Raw genomic sequence first — 24,150 nt, 5'->3', positions numbered from 1 at the left:
TCACAGAATTTATATAGCGCACTACATACCCAGAGGGTCTCAAGGCGCTAAGGGAGGGGAGAAGGATTACTTGTCAAATATCCATGTTTTAAGTTGCTTTCTGAATGCTAGGTGGTTCTGGGTAAGGCGAAGGTAAGTGGGGAGTGAGTTCCATGTTTTAGCTGCCAGGTATGAGAAGGATCTGCCTCCCATGGTGGTCTTGTTGATGCAAGGTACGGTGGCGAGGGCTTGGCTGGAAGAACGTAGTTGGCAGGAGGGGGTGTAGAAGGACAGTCGTGAGTTGAGGCATTCTGGTCCGATGTTGTAGAGTGATTTGTGTGCGTGGGTTAGCAGTCGGAAAGTGATTCTCTTATTGACGGGTAGCCAGTGGAGATCTTTCAGGTGACCAGAGATGTGTTCGTTACGCGGGATGTCTAATATGATCCTGGCTGAGGCGTTTTGGATTCGTTGGAGTTTCTTCTGGAGTTTAGCGGTAGTACCTGCGTAGAGGGTGTTTCCGTAGTCCAGTCTGCTCGTGACCAGAGCATGGGTGACTGTTTTTCTGGTTTCGGTGGGGATCCAGCGAAATGTTTTTTTGAGCATGCGAAGAATGTTGAAGCAGGATGAGGATACGGCGCTGACTTGTCTGTTCATTGAAAGTGAAGAATCCAGGATAACGCCTAGGTTCCGTGCGTGGTCTGTCGGGATGGGTGCTTTTCCAAGGGCTTCCGGCCACCAAGAGTCGTCCCATGCCGAGGGGGATGTACCTAAGATGAGGACTTCTGTTTTATCTGAGTTCAGTTTCAGACGGCTGTGTTTCATCCATTCGGCAACTTCTTTCATTCCTTCATGTAGGTTAGTTTTGGCGGTGCTGGGGTCATTGGTGAGAGAAAGGATCAGTTGAGTGTCATCCGCGTAAGAGATGATGTTGAGGTTGTGTTGGCGAGCGATGGCCGCGAGGGGGCTAATGTATACGTTGAAGAGGGTGGGACTGAGTGAGGATCCTTGTGGTACGCCGCAGATGACTTCAGTGGCCTCGGACTTGAATGGTGGGAGGCGGACTCTCTGGGTTCTTCCGGTGAGGAACGAGGTGATCCATTCAAGAGCTTTTCCTTGTATTCCGATGTTTCTGAGGCGTTGTAAGAGGGTGCTGTGGCAGACTGTGTCGAAGGCTGCAGAGAGGTCGAGGAGGATGAGGGCGACTGTGTCTCCATTGTCCAGTAGAGTTCGAATGTCGTCTGTTGCTGCGATGAGGGCGGTCTCAGTGCTGTGTTTTGCTCGGAAGCCAGATTGTGAGGAGTCGAGGGATTTGTTGGCTTCGAGGAAGGCGGCGAGCTGGTTGTTGACAGCTTTCTCGATGACTTTGGCCGGGAAAGGAAGGAGCAATATGGGGCGGTAATTTTTGAGTTCGATGGGGTCCGCTGTGGGTTTTTTCAGAAGGGCGGTGAGTTCAGCGTGTTTCCAGCTTTCCGGGAAGGTGGCGGAGTCGAAGGAGCAGTTGATGACGTCTCGGAGGTGCGGTGCTATGACGGAGTCTGCTTTGTTGAAGATGTGGTGAGGACATGGGTCTGTGGGGGATCCTGAGTGGATGGAGTTCATCAGGCGGATGGTGTCTTCAGTGGAGATTGGGTTCCAGTCGTTGAGGGTGTTTAAGGGGGAAGAAAGTTCAGCATATGGTTGGGTGGGTTGGTCTCCGGGTTGGTTGTGGAAGCTGTTGTGGATGTCTGCAATTTTGTTGTGGAAGAATAAAGCCAGGGAGTCGCAGAGGGCTTGAGAGGGGGTGATGTCGTTGGAGTTGGCCGAGGGATTGGTAAATTCCTTGACGATGTTGAAAAGTTCCTTGCTGTTGTGGGCGTTGTTGTCTAGTCGATCCTTGAATGCTGTTTTCTTGGCCTTCCGGATTAGTTGGTGGTGTGTGCGGGTGGCGTTTTTGAAGGCGTCCTTGGTGATAGTGGTTGGGTCTTTTTTCCAGGCCTTTTCAAGGGAGCGGCAGAGTTTCTTGGATTTCTTAAGATCATCGTTGAACCATGAGGCCTTCTTGCTGCCAGGTTTGCTTTGACGTTTTTTCAGTGGTGCTAGGATGTCGGCGGTGTTGGATAACCATAGGGTGAAGTTGGCGGCGGCTTGGTCTGGGTTAGAAGAGTGGGCTGGGGTGTTTAGAAGGAGCGATGAGGAGATCTGATCGATGGTGATTTTGTTCCAGTTTCTTTGCAGAGTTGGTTGGAGGTGTTTGATGGGTTTCGGCTTGTTGTAGGTGAAGTGAACGCAGCTGTGGTCAGTCCAGAGGAGATCCGTGGTGTGGCTGAAGGAGACATGATTGCTGGAGGTGAAGATGGGGTCGAGTGTGTGACCTGCGATGTGGGTGGGGGAAGTGACCAGTTGTTTAAGTCCGAGGTTGGCGAGGTTGTCCAAGAGGGTGGTGGTGTTGCGGTCGTTGTTCTTTTCAAGGTGAAAGTTGAGGTCTCCCAGAAGGATGTAATCTTTGGAGGGGAGCGCGTGTGGAGTGATGAAGTCCGTGATGTCTTCACTGAATTTTGCGCGGGGTCCAGGTGGTCTGTAGAGGAGGGTGCCTCTGAGTGTGGTCTTGGGGTCGATGTGGATCTGGAAGTGAAGGTGTTCAGAGTTGGCGAGGTTGACGTCAGAGCTGGTTGAGATGTGGATTGATTTTTTATGGACGATGGCGATTCCTCCTCCTGTGTGGCCGGTACGGTCCTTGCGTGTGATCTTATAATCTTCAGGGATGGCAATGGTGATGTCTGGGGCGGAGGAGGCGTTCATCCATGTTTCTGTTAGGAAGGCGACGTCTGGAGAGATGGTGTCTAGTAGATTCCAGAGGTCAATGGCGTGTCTGTGGACCGATCGGGTGTTGAGAAGGATGCATTGTAGGTGGTTGGGGTCGGGAATCTGTGGTGTGGTCGTAGCGGAAATGTTGTCGGTGCCGATGAATTTGCAAGAGTAGCAAGAGAAAGGTCCATGGGTGTGTCCAGGAGCGGCTTGGACGCAGTTGGGGGCGCGACCGGGGTTAAGGGCTAGGAGCGTGGCGGCATCGTAGGTAATGCGGGAGGGCTGGGCAGAGCGAGGGGCATGGGGTCTGGTGCTGGGCGCGGTCCAGGTGCGGACGGGCGTAGACGGGCTTACCTTTGGCGCACCTTCGGCGTGTACGTAGCGCGTGGACGCTGCGCGTGGGACCATCTGTCATTAATACACTTTGAGGGGGGAGGGGCGTGGGAGGGGCAGCAGGGAGGCGGGAGCGGTGCGAGGAGGAAGGGCTCTGAGCAACAACAACAAACAAAATGGAGGTAGAGACAAGTCGAGTGAGGCTGGGGCACAGAAAAAGGTCACAGGCGCTTTAAATATGCAGATAAAGATTGAAGTAACCAGGTAGAGCGCAGCTCCGTTTCCGTAGCGCTAATTAAATGGCCTGAATTATGTTGCGTTGCAGAATGCCTGAAACGTGCCACACACAGAGCGGACTGAGCAGTAAATCACTAGCGCTGAGACAGATTCACAGTTACAAGCGCTAATGCAGGTTAACAAATCGCCAATCACAAATCACAAGTGCTAATGCAGAGAGCAAATCACGAATGTAAATGCACAGGTACACAGAGGTTTGAGGAGAGGGTAACAATACCGTCAGGAGCCAGGGAGCGTGGGAGCGACCGTATCTGACGAAGTCAGGGCGGTCACAGCTGGAAATCCTACGGGGTCTACAGTAAGGGTCAGTGGGTGGGAGGGGCAGCAGGGAGGCGGGAGCGGTGCGAGGAGGAAGGGCTCTGAGCAACAACAACAAACAAAATGGAGGTAGAGACAAGTCGAGTGAGGCTGGGGCACAGAAAAAGGTCACAGGCGCTTTAAATATGCAGATAAAGATTGAAGTAACCAGGTAGAGCGCAGCTCCGTTTCCGTAGCGCTAATTAAATGGCCTGAATTATGTTGCGCTGCAGAATGCCTGAAACGTGTGATTTAAATGTGAAATGTTTTGGGCATTCAGAGCACTGATGCGTTTCCCCAGTGTGGATTCTCACATGTGCAGTGAGTCTAGATTTAAAGCTGAAACATTTTTGGCATTCAGAGCACTGATAAGGTTTTTCTCCAGTGTGGATTCTTATATGCTTAGTGAGATCATATTTACTGCTGAAACTTTTTTGGCATTCTGAGCACTGATAAGGTTTTTCTCCAGTGTGGATTCTTATATGCTCAGTGAGATAATATTTACTGCTGAAACTTTTTTGGCATTCAGAGCACTGATAAGGTTTTTCTCCAGTGTGGATTCTTATATGCTTAGTGAGATAATATTTACTGCTGAAACGTTTTTGGCATTCTGAGCACTGATAAGGTTTTTCTCCAGTGTGGATTCTTATATGCTCAGTGAGATAATATTTACTGCTGAAACTTTTTTGGCATTCAGAGCACTGAGAGATGTTTTTCCCAGTGTGCATTCTCTCAAATTCAGTGAGATGAGATTGATAGCTGAATCTTTTTTGGCACAGGTAACTTATTTCCCCAACTTGGGTTATTTTGCTTTGATTGAGGCAGGTTTGAAAACTGAATTTATTCTCACAGCACGTGTTTTTATAAGGTGTATTCCTGGAGTTACATTTAGTATTCTCTTGCTTATATGCCACGGTACGAGTGAACCCGATTTTAGAGTCGGGCTTGTTTAGATAATGTTCAGTATTTATCTGTAGAAGAAATTGTGTGTAATCTTCTTAACACTTGAATTGAGCAAAATATGTCTGGATGCAGCTCTGTAACACCGGTTGAAATGTTTCTAGCCGATAATAGTCTTTTGGTTATAGCCTCTCCGGCAGCAACTTATTTTGTGACTGAAGTTTTTCTCAAATCTATTTGTATAGTTTTTTAGCAATGCAGTGATAAGGTGTTAGTCTGATATTTAATGATTAAACTGAGAAGTACCTTTTTGCACTGAAGTAATGGCTGTAACTGAGAGCATTAGAACATGCACAGTACTATTGTGGCTCACCAGTCGCAGAACATCAGTTAATTTTACCCTTTCTATGTTTGGTGTAAGGTGTAGTTCTGAAGACGAGGATTTATTTACATTAGCTATAGCGCAACGGTGCTCATTCAATCAGTTTTTACATATCACTCCTGCACAACAGAATGTTGAGGCGATTTACGTAGAATTACAGAACAGTACACATTAAAAAGGAAACAATCTGAGATGGCCATGAAAACAATAAAGTGGTGGATTTATAAGGTTTTCGCCAGAGTGGGTCCAGGTGTTATATCCCGAGGCAGATAGTCTCAAACTTGTGTAACTGGTTAAAAACGGTTGCTGAACAAAGGCGATTTTCCAATCTTTTGGTTGTTAACGTGTCAGCTTCGGAGTCTTCTTTCAGAGTCTTTTCTTTGATGGTTTGCAGAAGAAACCTTTTGTTATATCTTTCTTTTATGCAGTGTGTGCTTCCTCTCTGGAATTACATGATGCTTTAGATCATGTGTGCTTTAGATGAACGTTATTCTGTCATGCTGACGCAATTTGTCTTTCTGATAATATTTCAGAGGAGGATGTTTTGATTGGTCTTTCTGGGATTATTTCTCATGCTGTGTGGACAGATATGACTTTGCTCTGTGTTAAGGAAACGCTAAATTTGAGACTTCACTTACAGGTATAGTACTTTTCTCAGCTCCCACTTCCTCGCCACACCTAGATTTTGGAAATTGTTTAAACTTAGAATGCTGGATGTCCTTCAGTTTTTCAAAATAATCCTTCTTATGGCAGTAACATTCAGTTGCCTGGTGCTAAATCTTGCTTTCTTCGTCCGTAATTTCAATCACCTGACTCCGGACCTTGGTGGCAGATCATCCGAAGCTCTTTAGCGCTCCACCCTGCTTCCTTCCCTGTCTTCACTCAGTGTCTTCGACTGTGTTCTTGCTCCCCAGAGCACATTTCAGACGTTCCTTCCTGTTTCTGAATTTTGGGCTCCTAATCCTCTCCCGGCACTGTTTCTGATTTCCTTAAGGTCGATATTCTGGTCACCGATATTCTTGCTGTCGATATTCTGTACCTGAGCAGAAATCTGTCTAGGCTCTCTCCTCCTCCTGGGGGCCTGAGGGGGTGAGGGGGAGGTTCAGAATTTCACATGATACCATGGGAAAGGTTGGCCATTGATTTTATTGGTTTTGTAGCCAAACCTGGTCTGAGAAAAAGATTTAACCTGATAATAGTAGACTATAATACTAAATGGTTTGTCATGGAAACTTTCGAACAGATCACAACTGCTGATATAATTTAATTTTTGGAGAGAGTCTTTATGGAGCAAAGGATTTCTAAGACCTTGGTATCAGATAATGTGGTACAATTTATTTCCAGTGAAATGACTAGTTATCTTTCCCGGATGGGCATTATTAATGAAAAGGTGGCTTTGTTCAGGCCGCAAGCCAATGGATTGGTTTAAAGAGTTACCAGGATGAGTATGGGCAATATTCGACTTTCACTAATTAGCCATCTTCCATGGAAAAAAGAATTAAGAAAGATGGTGTGGGCACATAGGACAACACCACATTCAGTGACTGGGGTGTCATCTTTTGTTTCGTTGAAGGGAAGAGAGCCGGGAAGGAAAGAATGTCCTGTGTAGTTATGGGTACTAGTGATGTAAGGATTGATCGGAAAGTTATCATAGATAGAGTTTCAGGATAGAAAATAAGAAGTACTATATTTATACACAAAGGGTGAAGAGACAATGGTTAAGAGAAGGAGATTGGGTGGTAATAAGGAAGGGTGGAATTGTGTGTAAAGGAGAGAGTAGATTTACTGAACCATGGAGAATAAGAGAATTGAAACGCAACGTTGTGGTTCTATCTGATAGGTCTATGTGGAGTTTTGGAAATGTATGTAAATCAATCTTTGGGTGTGCCCAGTGATGAGTGATTTGTGCTGTAATTGGTAGTGTGCTAGGATATGATTATATCATTGTTGTTCTTATTTTTATTCAGTTCTTGTATGTTCTTTACGCTATGAATATATTCTGACTTTCGTGTAATTATTCTTATATTTTAATTATTGCAAAGTATGCATTTTTGTGCATTATTTTTGATATATTAACTGTCATAATTGTGTTGCAAAAGGAGATGTGTAGGGTTTACTGTGTCAGAATTTGAAATGTAGTGGGAAGATTCTATGAAGGACAGAAAGAAGCCTGACTCTGTTAAGAGGAGTCAACTGTATATTGCCGTGATCCTGTGAGTAAAAGGAAGAAAAAATAAAGGAAATTAGTGTGTTATCATATTTACAGTGTTGATGTTGTAGATTCAAGGTGAGGAGTCGATGAGGTGCACTGTCATCGTCGATCCAAGGATAGAGGTGAGCTTTGCCACCTATCCTTGCTGTCGAGGGAAACTTTGGTGTTGTACCCCCTTTGCGATGCAGGCCCCGCAATGCGGTCGACCAGTGCTGTAGTCGTCGAGTGGCTTCGATGGTAGGATTGCTGTTGTTAAGCCACGTCAGCGCTAGAAGTGCAGTCATTGAGAAAATGCTGTGTTGCAGAACGAAGTGTCAGTGCCGGTTGGTGCAAAGTTGCTGCCACATCGACATCAAGGGTTAAAATAGATGCAAAACCGACTTCTGAGGACCAGGACTGGCAGGGGCACATCAGGCCAGGGTAGGACTCCCAGTTGGCAGAGCCCAGCAGTCTCAGCAGGGTTTTAGGAAGTCTTTTATGTCCCTGCGGCTTCAGAAAACAGGAGACAAGTCTGCCAGACCTTGGAGTCACTCTGGGTTCAAGTGAGATGGGTCCAGTCCTTGTCCTCAGCAGGGCAGAGATCAGCAGTCAGAAGGGCAGCTCAGCACAGCAGAGAAGCAGTTCCTGAGAACAGTCAGTCACAGCAAAGTGGCAATCCTTTCCACACAGTAGTCTTTATTCGACCAGGGGTTTTCTCAGGCCTATTGGTGTACTAATTTGAGAGGCCCATAGAGTTAGGGTAGGACACAGTCTAGTGAAATGCAAGTGTGAACAACCTCTCTCCCTTTCTACCGAGGAAGGCTATCCGTATGCAGATGAATGCAACCTCACTGACCTTGCAGCGTGCGCTGCACTCCAACAGCACAGCTCCATCTAGTAATCTGTCTTCCTGTGCACAGGTACTGAGTTCAAGGCCCTCCTCCTCCTGCAGGCTCCCACCTGCTCCTCATCCCTGTTGGTCCAGTGGTGAGTATTGTGTGTCTTTCTGTTTTCTGTATTTCTTTCTGTTTCCTCTTTTTTTGTTTTTCTCTAATGTATTTTCTTTCAGTTTTATTTCTCCTTCTGGATCCTTTTCCTTTTGTTTCATCCTTTGTACCCACTTTGTGTTTCCCGCCCTGCCACTGTCTGCCCTTGTGGCCCCTCCTCCTCCTTCCCAGAGCTCACAGCTGACTAGCACCTATCCGCCAGTACCTAATGGCTGCAGCTGCATGGTAAAGGAGAGACCTCACTGACCTTGTCAGCGTGCGTTGCTCCCCCGCCAAGCAGTTCCACCTAGTACTGGTCTGCCCTCCTGTGCCCAGGTCCTGAGTTCGAGGTCTTCATCAACCCGCAGCCTCCTGCCTGCGCCTCATCCTCAGTGGTTCAATGGTGATTATTGTCTGTCTTTCTGTTTTCTGTATTCCTTTCTGTTTCCTGTACTATTTGTATTTCTCTACTGTATTTCTCTTTCAGTGCTTTTTATCTTGTTTATTGCTCCTTCTGTGCCTTTTTCCTTCTGTGCCATCCTCTGTGCCCACTTTGCGCTTCCAGCCCATGTGACTCGGCCTCTCCCAGTGCTGTGTCCCACCTCCCAGCTGACCAGCATCTCCCACATCCTTACCACTTCTTAATGGTGGCATCTGCGCAGCTGTGCCACTGGAGCCCCAAAGGCAAGCATGTCTGCGCATGGACCGCGTCCAGCAATAGGGACCCTGGTTCTCGCTGTCCACACCACTAGGATGCCAGCACCCTCCATGCACTCAACCCTGGGTGATCCATTGCCTGCTGCCATCTTGTATCCCTAAAAAAACCTCAAGGCCCATTTACCTGCCCTAACGCCTGCCTCTCCACACCAGACCCACCGACCGCACCACCCTCAAGAATCAGACCTGATCACCTCAGCTGCATCCTACTCAACACCCAATCCTTCTGAAGACACGCTGTAGAGATCTGGGACCTGCTCGACTCCATCTCTTCGGACGTCACCTTCTTCACAGAAACCTGGATGAACCCCACCTTAGCCCCGGACATCCCAATCGCCATCCCTGATGGCTACAAAATCATCAGCAAGGACCTCGTCAAACGGTCGCGAGGAGGCAATGCTATCATACACAAAAACATCTTTGCCTCACAACCAGCTCCGATGATCACTCACCTGACATGGAACCCCTCCACTTCTAGGTAGGTCCACACTGACCTGAACACCACCCTCCGTGGCACCCTCATCTACAGACTTCCCGGACCCCACCCCCCTTCAGCGATGCCATAGCCTACTTTATCGCTCATCACTCTCTCACCTCAATGGACTACATTCATCTATGCAACTTTAATTTCCACCTAGATAACCTTGACAATGACAAAATCTCATCCTTATTGGAGAACCTCCCCACCATCGGACTCAAACAACTGATCACATCTCCAATCCACTCAGCAGGAAACATGCTCGACCCCATCTTCTCAGCCACACCTCTGAGGCATTATGCATCGACCACCACTGCATTCCCTTTTTCTTCACCAAACCTACCTTATGCCACCACAACCACCGCTATGCTCACAAAGCTGGAACAAGGGCACCAAAGATCAGCTCACCACCTCCCTCAACAAAATCCTACCACTGACATCCACGGACACCAACACCTCAACAAGCAACCTCCATCGTTGGATCTTCAACTGCGCTAACACACTGGTTCCACTCAGGGAATCCTCAGGCAAGCAGCACTTGAAGAAACCAGCTAGTTGTCCCCCATGAACCAAGTGTCCAGGCACACCTGTAAACGGCTTGAGGAAAGATGCAGGAGCAGCAAGATCGTTGAAGTCCATGCAGCTTTCAAAACTATTGTCACCGCACACCACCACTTTATTAGAACAGCAAAGAAAGCAGCCATACAGGAACGCATCAATGACAATGCAAACAACAGCAAAGAACTTTTCACTACAGTCAAAGTTTTGCCAACCTCTGCACAGAGACAACAGTCATTACCCCTTGCAAGACCTCCGTGACAACCTCTCCACCTTCTTCCACGGCAAGACCAAGGAGATCTATGACAGCTTTGCAACCCAAGGTCCACCCACCCCACCCGCAACCACCACACCCAGTGGCTTCAGACCCCAGCTGACTTTGTCCAACTGGACCACCCTCTCCTCCGAAAACACCCTCAAGATTAGGAAGATAATCCACTCTGGAGCCCCCTTGCATCCCTGCCCTCACCACATCTTCAACAGAGCCTGCACCTCCATTGCACCAGAACTCTTCCGCACCATCAATGGCTCCATCGAGTCTGCCACCTTCCCTGAATACTGGAAACCTGCAGGGACCAACCCCCTGCTGAAGAAACCCTCTGCCGACCTGACAGACCTCAAGAACTGCAGACCCATCTCTCTGTCTCTCTGCTTCTCTTTTCTGCCAAAGTCATCTCATCGAGAAAGCCATCAGCGCCCAATTTGCAGAGTTCATCAAAATGCACCACATCCTGGAGCTCTCCCAATCAGGCTTCAGAAGGAACCACAACACCAAGGCCATCCACCTTGCCACTACAGACAACATCAGCACCCTCCTCGATTGAAGCGAGATGGCTGCCCTTATCCTCCTGGCCTTCTAAGCCGCCTTTGACACTGTCTCCCACCACACCCTCTGCGCTAGACTCCACAACGCCTGCATCTGCGACAAAGTCCTAGAATGGATCTGCTCCTTCCTCACTGCCCAAGCTCAGCGAGTCAGACTCCCACTGTTCAACTAAGAACCCTCAGAGATCAGCTGTGGAGTGCCACAGGGATCGTCCCTGAGCCCCACCCTCTCCAACATCTGCATGGCCCACTTACAGCCATCGCCAGAAGCCACAGACTCAACGTTGTTTCCTATGCCAATGACAGCCAGCTTATTCTCTCCCTCACAGCTGCCAAGAGCAACTTCCACAATGGGGTGAATGCAGTTGCCACCTGGATGAAGGACAACAGTGGAAGCTCAACCCAGACAAGACCGAAGTCCTTATCTTGTGATCCACCTCCTCTGCTTGGGACGACTCCTGGTGGCCTGCAAAACTCTGAACCCCCCAGACCCATGGACGCATGAAACCTCAGCATCATCCTGGACTCCTCGCTCTAAATGACCCACCAAATTAATGCTGTCTCTGCTGCTTCCACGCACTCCACATGCTTCGTTAGATCTTCAAGCGGATCCCCACCGAATCAGGAAAACAGTCACCCATGCGCTTATCAGCAGCAGACTCAACTATGGCAGCGCACTCTACGCCAACACCACCCAGAAACTCCTAAAGAAACTGCCGAACATCCAGAAGATCCTAGCAAGACTCATCCTGAACATCCCATGCTGCAACCACATCACCGGCCACCTGAAAGACCTTCACTGGCTTCCTATCAACAAAAGAATTACCTTCAAGCTTCTCATGCATACCTACAAAGCCCTCCACAACATTGGACCTGCATACCTCAACCACCGCACTCCTTCTATACTCCCACTAGACGTCTCCGCTCCACCCACCTTGCCTAGGCCATCATTGCATGGATCTGCAAGACCAGGACTGGAGGAAGATCCTTCTCCTATCCCGCAGCAAAGACCTGGAACTCCTTGTCTCTGCACCACAGGCAATCACATTCACTGCCACCATTCAGGAAGGACCTCAAAACCTGGCTCCTCGACTGAACCGCTGACCTGCCCCTCTGCAGCGCCTGGAGACCCTAACGGGTGAGTAGCCACGCTTTACAAGAAGCCTAATTGATTGATTAATTGAATGCAGATGAATCCCGGCTACACCCAGTCCTTCCTGTATTGTGGCTATCTAGGAGGAATGCACAAAGTGTAGCTGTCACCCAGCCCGGACGTGTATTGGAGACAGGTTGCAGGCACACAGAGCAAAGTTAACAGCAGAGAAATGTCCATTTTCTGAAAAATTTAATTTCTAAAATGATAATGACAAATCCATTTTTACCTTTAAAGACGATTTATCACCACCATGCCACAGACATTAAACATAAATTAACTACTCCTTTCTAATCAGAAATGGCAGCTTAAGAGTTGTTTTTAAGGAATACCCAATGCTAGCCTATGGAAGGAGTAGGCCTCATAGCTGTGAAATATAAATGTAGTTCTTCGTCACTGCCAGGACACGTGAAACTTAACAATACATGTCCTGCCTTCTAGTTACAAAGCATCGTGCCCAGTGACTTGTGTGTAATAAAATGGGAGTTTAAAGATGGTAAGTAGTTTTACATGCCAAGTCGAAGTGGCAGTGAACTGCACACACAGGCACTGTAATGCCAGGCCTGAGACATGTTTGAAAGACTACATGGTAAACTAATTATGTCAGTTAGGCATACATCAATATCAACATGTTTAGGGGAAAAGCAAATGCACTTTAGCACTGGTTAGCAGTGGTAAAGTGCTCAGAGTCCCAAGACCAAAAAAAAAAAAATACAGCAAAATGTGGAGGAAAGGGAAGACGACCCTAAGGTCTAACAACCATCGACTGGGATGCTGCCTTGAGTATTTATCAGTGGCTGAAATTAATTCTAGCTTTACATCAATCACTTTTTGCATACTTTAATATTGGAGATGCGAGTACAGAAGCAAACAGGCCCTAAGGAGGAACACTGACAGTGTACCACAAGGTGATTGCACACTGTCAGTGCACCTCCCTGAATGAAGCCCTCTATAGAGGGGTAAAGGAAGCTTGCTGAAAGTGGAGCATATCTCTTTCCCAGTCTGATGTCAAACGAGCAGGAAAACAGACACATTGCTTTGAGACTCAGGGAGATGCATGTTAGCCGCTCCCTGGGTCTCAAAGCAATGCTGGCTCCTACAGGAGGTTTGGAGCCGGCAGGGACTGCGAGGGCCTTCGGAGCTGGGTCTGTTTGCAGACAAGACAAATGCCTAACTTCAACCATGCTTTTCAAGATTTGTGGATCAACAGGATCTGGAACAGATGGCCTGTTCCAGCGTTGACAAAGACCCTTCTGTATGCCTTCCCTTGATTTCCTCTGATTCTCAGCATTCTGGTCGAGATTCAGAGGCGATAAACAGAAGTGATCATGTTGGCCTCATTCTGGCAGAAGAGAACTTGTTTCTCTCTTCTTCATTCTCTCTCTGAGGAGAAAGAGTGGATTTTCCACCTATCTACTCCTCTGCTGGGTCATCCAAATCTGCTTGTACATTCTCTTTGGCATCTAGAAATTTAGGTGTGGAGGTTGAGAGGGAGGGTCTCTGAAAGAAGAGTCTTTCTCTTCCTCTGTCTGGGCCTCATTTACAAGAAAGTTCCACAGCGTGGACCCGCAAGCCCTTTGTCTGTGCCACGCTGCAGCACTTTCAAAGCACAGGGATGCAACATATTTACAATGATATTTCCCATCCCTGTGTGCTTTTCCCTGCACTGGTGCACTATTGGCTGCCATTCGCCGATGCAGGCACCCTTGCACCATAGTAAGGAGGGATTCGAAAAATGTATCAATTGCTCTGTAGAGGCTCCATTTATCAGTGATATACTCCATCAGGGCTTCTAAGGCGGTTTTATCAACTGACACTTTTGTGTAAAGGCTGTTTACAGGTTTTGTCATCTCTAAAGCAACCTCTATATAATTTGTACTGATCTATCATTTAACAGTTGGTATCAGTTTTAGTTTTCTTTTTAACTTGAGGGTGTCATCATAGAAAATTTTGGCTGTTGCATTCAGGAGTGGTCCTTTCTTTTAAGGTATTTTTTAGGAAATGTATCAGATAGATATGAAAGCACACTGCTAGGGTGTATTCACGTTTGGTATGGCATTGGACAAGAGAGGAGATAACACATAGATTACTTACCTGTAATCTTCATCATTCAGATTCTCCCTGCCTCTGCCCACTTACAAACCCTCCCCCCCACTTTCTGTGAGCAGGGCATCCTTTCACCATAGCGCCATGAATAGCTTAAGTGCATTGAGGTAACCGCCCTTTGACCTATTAACATCCCAGCAACTATTATCATATGTTCTTTGACGCTGAATTCTCCATGGGAGTGATGTCCCATGACCTTAATTCACATGACATCTCAATAATGGACACTGACGACTTTAAGAGCTTCTTAAGTGTGCAAATATATAACACCACAGTTACTAACACAAATAAATGTTCATTTTGTTTATACAGCCCACATTTTAAATTAGGTGCGGACATGATATGAGCTTTACACATGTATCTATTTATTGAATTAATAAGTATGTGTTGGTTGGAAGAGAAGACTATGATGCCACAAAAAACACATGACAACACACTAGTGTTTTGTATAGCGTGAACATGACCCGTGAGGGTATCAGAGTACAGCAGTAGTAAGTAATTACATGAATTTCAAGAATTAACAAAAACAAGTTAGATACACAAAAGGATCATGCAAACTTGAGAGAAGAGTCGACAATCCTGTTAGAGTTCAAATACGAGATAAGGCAAGTCGCTGGGCTGCTGAAACTGCAGAGGCACTGAGAGAGATTAGGGTATGAATTTGCCCATTAGGCAGGTCTTCACTTCCTTTTTGAAACTTGTTAGGGCAGGTATTCTTCTGATGTAAGGCGGCAGTCAGTTCCAGATTCTAAGGGCAGCCCCAGAGAAAGCTCTGTTATATGTTTTCTTCTTCCGGAAGAGAGGTGGTTTCAAAACAAAATCCCTGGAACACTGTGAGTGCTTGTCTTCTCCGGAGACCACGATTTTCTGAGCAAGGTATGCAGGAGAGTTTGAGTGTACAGCGTTAAGAGTGAATTGGATTCTAGCTTTGCACGATAGCCAGTTCAGCGCCTTTAGGTATGGCGAGATATGATCGGATTTTTTTGAGCCAGGTAGGAGTCTTGCAGCTGCGTTGAGACAGGCTTTTAGGGAAGCTGTAGAGATCTTTAGTAAGCCATATGAATGAGCATCTGTATTCGATCCTAGAGATAACTAGGGTCTGCACTGCCATTTTTAGGTCTGTCTAGGAAAGGTTTGAGATTTCTCAGATATCTATGGTGAAACCTGGCATTTTTGGCCAGAGTGTTTATGTGGGCTCGCATGTTCAGGTTTTTGTCCAGTGTGATTCCTAATGATTTGGCTGAGTCCACTATGGTCGGGTGCAGTTCAGCGCGGTGATCGTGTTGGTCCATTCAAGTATGTCAGGAGAGCTATTCGCGGGGGAGAATAGCAAGAACTCAGTTTTCTGCGCATTGAGTTTGAGCTGGTTGTTGGCAAGCCAGTGAACAGTCTGTTTCAGAGGATTATTCATTATTTGGACCTCCTCTAGAGAAGAGATTTTGATATAGACCTGGGTGTCGCCAGCGTACATGTGGGAAGATATGTTGGTGTTGTGAAGGATTCCAGCTAGTGGTTCAAGATAGAGGTTAACGAGAGTTGGGGAGAGAGTTGACCCTTGGGGGACGCCAATGGAATAGGATAGAATGTGATTAATTAAAATCTCTGGGAGCGATTCTGTAGGAAGGATTTGAACCACTTGAGAATGGTTCCCCTAGGCCCATCCTGAGTTCCAGACTTTTTACTATGCTATGTTCGTCATAAAGGTTGAAGGTGATCCAGTGTGCTTGGTTTTTGGGTAACATCTGTGGGCAGTGTGTAGCGCTATTTTGAAGAGTCCCCGCATGCTGTGGGAGGACGGTAGCGTTAGAGAACAACTCATTACCCAAGGAGTTGTTTTAGCTGAAAAGAAGGAGGAGAACTCGTCAGAGTTTATTAGGGATTTGGTTGTCTCTTCAGAGGTTTTACCCATTTTATTTGATTGTTGTTTTATCAATTGAAAGAGCTTGCGAGGTCTGTTCTTATTGTTTTTGAGTTCTGCTCTGAAGAATTCTTTTTTGAAATGTGAATACTCTTTTTGTACGCATCTCAGGTCTTTCAAAGAATTTTTAGTTGGGAAGAGGAGTCCTGTTGTCTCCAATTCCTTTCTATTAGTCGAAGATTTCTCCTTTGGTGTTGATATGGCTCATTTAACCAGGGATGGTTGTCTTTGGTCTGAATTCTTTTTAGTTTAAGCGGGGCTAATGAGTCAATTATTTCTGACATTGTTGAGTTGTAGTGGTCAGTAATTTCATTTGCTGTAGATAGATTGGTAGCAGGGGGGAGATCCATCTCACATCACGCTACCAGCTTCTCAAAGTCTAGGCTTTTGGTGTCCCGGTTCCATACTTTCGGTTTCACTGGTTGCAGTGATCTTTTCTTAGGTACACCCAATTTTGGACGGAAATAGCATGGTGGTCTGACCAGTCGCAAGGATCAACTGAAGTTACCCTGACCGCCATATCCCTTATGATGATCCATTCCAGTGTGGCTCCTTTTGAGTGTGTGGGTAGAGGGCAGGCTTGGGTAAGTGATTGGCCATCCAGGAAGTCTTTATACCACCAACTGTCATGAATTACTGCTCTCACTACTGTCCCCAGACATAAAATGTGGTGGAAAAAAAATAGTGGTCTTGTCTACCAGTTTATATACGCATGCATTATTGCTAATACATTTTGATTAATGTTACTTTTAAGGCATTATCACTCACTAAATCGCAGAAGTGATAATTTCCACATTTTAACAATAATGTATATCTGCAATATTTTTTTAAATAAATATGTCGTTTTATTTAAATTCTTTTATTCAGGAGAGCACACATTGCGCTGCTTTATTTATTTCACGGAGCTAAGAGTTTAATGCCTCTGGTCTCAGTCGGTGCTGCAGAAAGTGAACAGTGCACATCACAGGCAGCACAGCATTGAGTGTGCCAGGGTTTGCACCGCTACCCTTAGAGACTCCTAAATGATGTACATGCCTGTGAGCCTTCTTTATTCTTTTGATAACAGGCTTTAAAATACTTCCAGGAAGTGAATTACAAGGGATTGTGGTTTATTGGAGGCTGCCCTAGGCTGGGTTCATGGAAGTAGTACAATGCTTGAAAGGTGTTGTTAGAGTGCTTGAAAAAGCATTATCTTATTATGTGAATAATGGGATGAGGGAGCAAGATTACTGGTAAGTAATGCACACATTTCAAGATGCATCTGTTTTTCTTAAAGGATCTTGTACTGCTGCAAAAGGCAAAATCATTTCTAGTGATTTAAAGGGAGACTCTTATCAGAGAGCTGGTGTAGATGATTAATGAAAAAGCTTTGAATGGTACCATGGGAGCACACTCTCTCTTGGTTTCACACTTGATAGAATTCCCAAGAGGGAGTAACCTGTGGTTATTTTTTCAAAGCAGAGCATGTATGCCCTGGTGAAGGAGTGCGTGTATCTGACTTGAACTGCACAAAAAACCTACATATTTGCCTCCTGTAGTAGCCTTGAAACATACCACAATTACAAATTCGAACTCTCAGTGTGACCGGCTTCAAAAATGGCATCAATGCCGGGAGTCAAGTGTTTTATGTAGATGGGAGAGAAATATTTGACGTTATCACTGCCTAATTTGAGCCAGTGGTTGCTGGTGCTTGGCACCCGCAGTTAATTGTCAACACCAACACCTATGGCAGTCTGCTGCATGGTGGTGCTCTTTGTCTCAATTAGAGACAAGCATAACAATAGTTGTTTATTAATTCAATGCACTTTAAAAGGTAAACATCAGTTACCACGTGCCATTACAACGCATGCCATTACTCCACAAGTCAGAACAACGACTTGCTCTAGGGGTAAGAGGGTGTTGGATTTAAAATCCAACACCCTTCCTACTGTTGCACATACTGGAGTTGGAATAGTAAATTATACTATTCAAACACCCAGTGCCACCCTTAGAGCAAGTCGTTGATCCGACTTGCGTTGTTATGGCATTCGTAGTTACAACGCAGTCGTTGTTATGACTGCGTTGTATTTACATGCGTTAAAAAAGCATGTGAGGTAACGTGGCATATTCACTTTAAAAATGTCTAACACCTGCCGTCAAAGCCATTCTTATAGCTTTGTGGAGCCTGGAATAGACAGAATTGTCACACTGGTAGGTGTGTGATGGTTAGTAATTTTGCTGTTCCCATTATTGGCAGTGCTGACAGTAGCACTGGGTGGTGCAAGCGGAAGTGGCGTCCTGAAGAGGGCCCTGGCACTTCTGATTTTACAAATTAAGCTCTGTACATTATCCATTTGATGCTGAGCTGTTAGGCCAAGTGCCCATGGAGCTTCTGTTATACTGGGCTAGATCCCTTCCTGATTTTCCCATGGACCTTAAAACATCTTCCTGGGTAATCTAGGGACTGCCTTGACATGTTTGTTGGTAGAACCTGCATGCTTCAGCAAAGGAGTTCTGGTCATTGGTTAAGTAGTAACAGGATGATTTTTTTTGTTTAATCTTTGTTGCTCTTTGTTAATGGTGGCACAGAGTCCTAGTCCTCATTATGAATGAAAGGCTGCTGAAAACATCCATGGACAGTAGTTGTTTGGGCCTGGTGAGAGGTTGTGTCTCGTAATGTAGAGTACTGTGTGTAGTCCTATGTGTCTAGTTTTTATAAAATCTTCAGATATCTGTCAGCCCATTATGCAATATTAGCCTAGATTGGCTTTTAATTTAAAATATCTGTGCAAACAGCAGGTTTAGACTGGTCCCATAAGGGTTTAATCACTGCATTAAAATCTCCCCAAAAGACGATGGGCCTGATTATTAGTGGCTCATTATATTTTGACCCCTGCGTAAACCCCATGTGGCACTCGCGAGTCGTAATTACGAGTTAAAAAGAAATTCAACACAACTGATAATTATCGGATGCATTAAATACCTTAAGCTTGATTACATTCTGCAGGTCAAACTTGCCGAAATTTATCAAGAGAAACGTGTACGGTATTTTCTGTACCATGCAGGTTTTGGTGCGTTAAACAGCTAAATATGAAACAATGTATCCCATGGTATTGTTTTTATGAGGGGTGATAACTGACATTTACATTCGTAATCTGGGCCTATATGTGTATTTAATTTACACTAGATAGAGAAGACCTCTTCAAAAAAATGAGGATCATTTGTGTTGGGGTCGTACGCATTCATAAATGTGGCATGATTTTAAATTAGTCTCCCATGTATTTTTATATAGCTTCCTTCCCAATCTTTAACCCTTTCGCTGCTGATGACGAGCTCAGCTCGTCATCACCCACGGGTGTCGTGTGCTGATGACGAGCTGAGCTCGTCATAACTGCAGCAAAAGTGCAATCTGCAGCACAGGGGAAAAATCCCCGCAGCAGCCATGTGGTTAAAAGTAGCAATGTGTTGGAATGAGATATCCCTGTGTATCAACAATGCTGCTCCCCTTTTTGTGTCTTTTTCAAATATGTTAATGGCATTTCTGGACTTTCTGGCATCATTGAACCACCTAACATTCTAAGTTGCATTATTGATTGTCAGTATGCAGTTCTTAAGGGGATTAAAGGTGGATAAGCATGGGGTGGGATCCAGTAGTGGCTAACGAGAGGAAGGATGACATTTTGATCTTTTGAAATGGCAACAGAACTAGTTGTGATGAATTTTGCTTGTGGATTGACACCTTGAATCCGTATCTCAAATTCACTCACCACCATCTCTGACTCTACTATTTCTTTTCTGGACCGCAATATCAATCTGGGAGCAGGTCTTTTGAGTACTACCCTATACAAAAACCTACTGACTGCAACAGTCTTATGCTCTTCAGTAGTCAACACCCAGGGCTCTCAAAACAAACCTACCATTTGTCCAATTCCTCCGTATTAGGAGGAATTGCAGCACAATGGAAGATTACAAAACGGAGGCTACAAAACTGGCATCAGACAAACAAAAACGAGAATATCCACAGCAGACAGTATCGCGGGCAATGATGAGAGCCAGGGTCAACAACAGAGGGGCTCCGTTGGAAAAAACCCATAAAGAACCTCTGAGGCTATTACATGCATCACTTCCTACACACCCGATTCTAACAGAATTAAGAACATTATACGTAAACACTGGGACATCCTTAATACGGGTGATCTAAAACTCCCCATTCTCAGATTTGCATACAAACGCACCAGCAAACTGAAAGACCTACTTATACATACCAAGCCTAAAAACAAAATAGCGCCGACTCAGAGACGCTTATGGAATCTATTGCCCATCACGGGCCACTATCCCTGTGGCTCCTGTGCAGTCTGTCCACAAACAAAACAAACCAAAGAAATAACCTTTGCTAATAATTTCACCTGGAAATTGACAAAACACACAAATTGCAATACTAATTATTGTATTCGCCTACTTTCCTTCTCTTGCAATCTCCAGTACGTGGGCATGACCACAAGAACAGTCAAAACTTGTATCACGGAACACAAAAGCAATATTAGGTGCCACAAGACTACCACGAGACTCTACACACATTTTGCAACATGTAATCATAAGTTTGACACCCTCAGATGGGTGATTCTAGGAGCAAATATATCAATCACCCCAGCTGCATTGTTCAGAATCGAATAGAGATGAGTCCATTGTTTGGCCACGGATACACATGGTCGTGACGAAGATATTCCATGGAGCACCCTCAATAGATCCCAACTGTAGGACATGTACACCCCCCCTTTACACCACCCCACACGTAATACAGTGAAATCACATATGCCTAACCACAGAAATATTGATTGCCCAGTGGCATTCTCCACACCACAATCAAGCCCATAAAGGACGTTTAGTTTTTCCTGCAACTGTAATTAGGTAAGCAATTTTTTGACTTACGTTTAGGAGGTGTACAGGACATATGCCATTATTTACGGGTGTCCTCAACTCTATTTGTTTTAAATCCATGACCAATTATCTCAACACCCCCTTTTGATGTATTTTTGCACCAGGTCTCTATATGGGCAATGTAGAACTAAAAATATGATTGATTATTTCATGGTGGTTACTATCCATGGTTTAATTAAATATGAAATGTAAACATAGCTAAGAATGCCTATGCTATCCATGAAATATCTGAGTGTGAAATGGTAATATATATGCATACTTGGGTGTTCAAGACATTGGGTGCTATAAAATTGTACAGAGTTTTTCCGTCTCATGTGTCTCATCATGATATATACTGTATAGCCTGACGGTAGAAAAAATGTTGGTTTGTTTTTAATTGTGATGAAACACTATCTGTTCAATGTCACTTATGTAAAAATATGCACATCTGTCTATACTCTCACTCACAATGTTTCTTTTAACATTGCAGTGCAATATATGGCCACCTGAAGAAGGCTAGCCAGCCGAAACGCGCGTTGTGACCTATCTCGCCATATTGCATTATCACGTGTTTTGTTATGTTTGTCTTTCAATGGATTTTAATATTTATACATTATTAAGAATTTGATGTAAAATATATATCTGTTTAAAATGAATATATTCCCAAAAAAATCAAAAAAATGAAAACATTAATTCTTAGGATAAAATAAACTTATACAAATAGAACATCTCATCTTGTGAGTGGTGAGTTCATCTATTACTATATGTTGGTTATTATATTATTTGTAGCTCATTATATTTATGTTGTCACTTGACTATAGACCTTTACCAAACAGTTTAGTTTCCCTATGTATAGCAAGTGTATCCTTCTTTTATAGATAGGGGTCCCCTTCTTTTCAAAATGCTTTAATCTCATAGCCTGTTCTATGAGGGGATTTATAGTAGTTTAGTTGTTTTCACTGGACGTTATCTACACAATTTTATTTGTTAGTCTACAGTCACAATTCACAGGCATACGTTTGAGACATTCACCTGTGCACACCCAATACTTATATAAAAACCATACCAAATGTATTATATCCCATACTTTATGAATAGACAATAGATGGATCAATAAGAAACTCTATTCACTGTGGCCTTTAGTCCCTGTCTTTTTATTAATTAAAACCACCATGGCCAATCTCCAAACTTTTGGATTTAGTGATGCAGACTTTATATCCATGGTAGGCACATCTGCATCATTTGACAACAGAGCATCTAATGACATGGAAAAGAACACTGAGCTTAACAAACTGCTAGCCCTTAGGAAGAAAACTAAACGCATTGAACAACATGGCGAATTCATGCTTAAATATCTCAGAGCTGGTGTAATTCCACAAGGTCTTCAAATTAAAAACATACCAGGTCTGTTCGCTCATATGAAAGCCTTTCTGGAAAAATGGTCTCAAATAGCCAATCGATGCTCACGAGACCTCATGATGCTCATCGTAGAAACAGCTAAAGAGCTCATGTTGCAATTATTAAAAGAAATTGAAGAACTTGAAAGCAAAATAAAATCATCCCCAGCTATCACTGATGCCAAAAAGGCACTAGAAGACATAGAATCTGAGCTGGTCTCTTACAGTGAATATCTAATCAAACGTAAGGCTGACAAGCTGCAAAAAGACCTTAGATTCTTTAGCAAAGAGCGGATTTACCCCTACCTGGTAGATGGGTTCTATACATCCACGGACGATACCGTCATAGACCCTAGTTTCAACCAATATGGTAAACCAGCTAACCGAAAGGTTACCACTTTTTCTAACTCATCCGACTCAGACAGTGATGGGGGATCCTTTGGCCCAGATTCTCGAGGGCAAGGATCTAGATATAATCAAAGTAGGCAACCTTTTTTAGGCAGGCGCAACCCATACAGAGGGAATTGGAGACCGAGATATCAGAACCACAACTATCAGCCACAACAATTCCAACAACACCCCCAATATCCACCTCTGGTCCAATACCCACACCAATACCAGGGACCTCCTATGATAAACCAGGGACCTCCAATGATAAATCCGAACCAATATCTGGAAACTCGGAATTCACGCTATTGGAGACAGTAGACAAGATCCCAATCTTTAATCTGAGCAAAACAGATTTTGACCCATCGACTCAGTCTCTTTTATCTAAAGGTTTATCCTTTGTACCTCATTCTGGTGTAAACAAATTCGAACTGTTTTCAGACCTTATGGCTTTTTTACGAAAAATACGACTCAATTTCTTTTTTTGTGAAAACCCATTAGAAACACAAGTGGAGAATAGATCAGGACTAGCACCTAAATCTGTTTTCACACCCACATTGGAACAAGTGGCTCCTGAAGTAGCAATCTTTGAAAAAGTTGTGTATAATAAACTTTTGACAGTAACTAAATACATCCCTCGGACTCCCTTTAATATCACTCATGAAGAACATCTAGCATTGAATACTCTTAAAAACTCCTCAGAGGTAACAATAAAGAACTGTGATAAGGGAGGCGGTATTGCTATTATGGATACCAAAAACTATATCCACAAAATGGAAGAGATGCTAAATGACGCAAGATTCTATTCCAAAATGAATAAGAATACCACGAATGTTACAAAATCTAAAATACTTCGTTTAACAACCCAGGCCTTCAATCATGATATACTTTGCCAAAAAGAATTTGACTACCTAAATGTAGAGAATCCCAAGCTAGCATGTATCTATGGGACCCCTAAAGTCCACAAGGATGTTGACAACCCTCCCCTTAGACCAATTGTCAGCAGTATTGGTTCCGTCACCGAACCAATATCCAAATACCTGGACGCTATTTTACGCCCATATATCCAAGACACACCTGGGTACATCAAGGACACCTCTCATGTGATCAACAGTTTTGAAGGAACCCCTTTCAACCCTAACTCACAATGGTTAGTTACCCTTGATGTTGAAAGTCTATATTCGAACATACCCCGCGAAGGAGCACTACAGGCAGTTACCTGGTTCATTGAGACCTACCAAGTCAACTGCAACAGCAAATTCATTATTGATTGTCTAGCCATCATCCTTAATGAAAATATCTTTGAATTTAATGGTAGCCTATACAAACAGATGAAAGGTGTTAGTATGGGCACATCTTGTGCCCCTACTATAGCAAACATCTATGTAACTTTTTTTGAACACCAATTCATTTTCAAAGAAGAAGCCCCTTTCTTTGAATCAGTGATACAGTGGTCACGTTATATAGATGATATCATTTTTATATGGGACAGCGACCAAAATTCCCTATCGGAATTCATACAATGGCTTAATCTATGTGACGTAAATCTAGTGTTCACTGCACACT

This window comes from Lissotriton vulgaris, chromosome 8, assembly GCF_964263255.1.
Source record: "Lissotriton vulgaris chromosome 8, aLisVul1.2, whole genome shotgun sequence".
NCBI lineage: Eukaryota > Metazoa > Chordata > Amphibia > Caudata > Salamandridae > Lissotriton > Lissotriton vulgaris.
The sequence above is the reverse complement of the archived record's forward strand: the minus strand, read 5'-3'. Positions refer to the sequence as shown.